Raw genomic sequence first — 2,184 nt, 5'->3', positions numbered from 1 at the left:
CATGTAACACTTTGACTTTCAGCAGACTGAAAGACCTTCAGGTCTGGCCCCCTGTCATCAGTTGGGAGTTGCAGGCACCCAAGAAGAGCTCAGCACCACTCAGGATTTGGCCGATGAAAAAAACAATGACCACTTCAGCTGTATGGTCCAGACCCAGCCCAGCCCAGGGCAATGCAGCTCAGGCCAACTTGCACCAACTCAGGATCTGGTCCTGTTCTCATTAGCACTTGGAGTTGTTTTCTTGCTGAATGACTGCCAGGGAAACTCCAAGCCATGAGCCCTCTGCACAGATGTGTATCGGCAAGACATGAGGAAATCCCAAAGCATGCACCAAAGGGTTAAAAACATTTAAACAAATCACAGATCTGTACGGCTGATAAAATATCTGTCTCCTCCTCTCACTGGCAGGTTGTAGAAGTTACAACATGAAAGAAAAGATGTGCATTTGTAAAACATGATTATAGTTTTGACAGATTTATGGAGAGAAACAATATGCAGTGCCGTCCCTTTAAAATGTTACTTTGTTTTAAAAGACGAATGATTTCTTATTTTGTTAAATCTGGATTTTCTGACTCATCAGTGTCCCAAACCACCAGGCACTGAACACCCTCTCCCCCCCAGCATCCATAATGGCTGATAGTACCAGCAGCCTGTAGGTTACCATTATTTAATCATGCTTATAATCATGCTAAGCATCCTATGGGGTCAGGCACCACAAGTGTATCCTTGAGGAGGATACAACATCAGGAGAATAACTTCTATCTTCTCAAGCTCCCAACACATAAATGGCATCAAAGCAGCAGGAATACATACTCACAATTCCCCTTGCCTTGGTTTCAAATTTCAGGCAGATGTTCCCTTTGTAACCTTGACCATGTCCTGGAAAAAACAAAGAAAGGAGAGGAAAAAAGGATCAGATCCAGAACTGAGATGTATCAGTCTCCTAAGAAGCTCTCACCTGGAGCAAGTTTGCTATTCTTATTCTTTGTCCCCTTTAAATTGCAAGTAGCTGTGAATCTGGCCCAAAGTAAAGGCCTGATGTGGATGTATAATGGTTAGTTGTTCTTATTGGCTCCTGTGGACGTGCTCCACATGTGCACCAGTCTGTGGGAGAGTATCTGAGCTAGGCCTGAGGAAGTCACAACCCCAACAGAATCTCCTTGGCTATAAAGCTCTGGTGAAACCTCATGCTGTCTAAGCTGGGTGATTTTCCACATCTTATCCTCCTTCATACTCCACAACTGCCCTTCTGGGTCATGAAAGTCCCTAGTGACATCACATCGTGGGCTTGGAGGTACTACCAACACCAGGCTTTACACGGGGCCATTTCCCAGTAACGCAGGCTGGGAAAACCCCAGACTGAGCTCCACATGGGGCATCTTCTACTCCAGCCTGAATCCTCACAGTCTGGTAACAGAGCATATGAAAACCCAGTATGGCAAGTCCCATCACATCCCAGCTGCACTGAATGAAGCACATGAAGCATGTCTTTCTTGGACGGTGAGCTTCTGGGGGCAGCAGCTTAGCTGTGGATGATGACAGGCCCCCACCACTGCACACTGCCATAATTCAAACCATAATAAACCTCTTCACAATGCATAAAATTTTGCAAATGAAAGTGGGATGCTGTGTCCTGTTGTGAAATAAGAGAGGGGAATGATGGAAGCAGGTGTATCCACCACGTTCTGCAGATGGCATCACCTCTGTGACAAGGAGGTTGGGTGGACACCAACGTGACTGAGACACCAAGGACTGTATAAGGGATCTCAGCATAGAAAAATCAAGAGCTATTGTAAATGGATTGAAAGCTCTCTAAATGGGCCTGTAACCAACCCATATCTTGCACGGACCAGGCAGTCAGTATGTAACATCTGTTCACCAATGGGGTTACACTAGCCCAAGGCCTATATGCAACCAACCCAGACCTTCAATCTGAAAGCTGTGGCTTTTGCCAAATTCACTGTTGCAGAACATTATTTAATCGAAGCCTTTCATCTGTCAGTGCAATAACCAGGGTGACATTCTGAGCCAGGTTGTATAGGTTGGGGGTTATCTTTGTTCATGGTACTGCATGGAAGTTAAGAGAAAGGGAAAAAAAGCCCTCCTTCTGAAGCAGCTAACGAGTCCATACAACTTGCTAACATTGGACTCACACATTGTTGAGAGACAGATTCTGTATTTCAA

The 2,184-nt window shown here is 45.3% G+C and overlaps 1 protein-coding gene across 1 annotated transcript in view; it reads right to left on the bottom strand.

The window, feature by feature from the left end:
* ZBTB7C (zinc finger and BTB domain containing 7C) overlaps positions 1 to 878 on the bottom strand; it is a 116,561-nt gene extending 115,683 nt beyond the window's left edge. The window contains exon 1 of the mRNA XM_006037177.2: positions 818 to 878. The gene's annotated coding sequence lies outside the window, so the exon portion shown is untranslated. The remainder of the gene's footprint in view (positions 1 to 817) is intronic.
* Between the last annotated feature and the right edge of the window lie 1,306 nt (positions 879 to 2,184).

The sequence above is a fragment of the Alligator sinensis genome, unplaced genomic scaffold (assembly GCF_000455745.1).
Source record: "Alligator sinensis unplaced genomic scaffold, ASM45574v1 scaffold1489_1, whole genome shotgun sequence".
Lineage (NCBI taxonomy): Eukaryota > Metazoa > Chordata > Crocodylia > Alligatoridae > Alligator > Alligator sinensis.
Note: the sequence above shows the minus strand (reverse complement) of the source record. Positions and strands in the feature narration are given on the sequence as shown.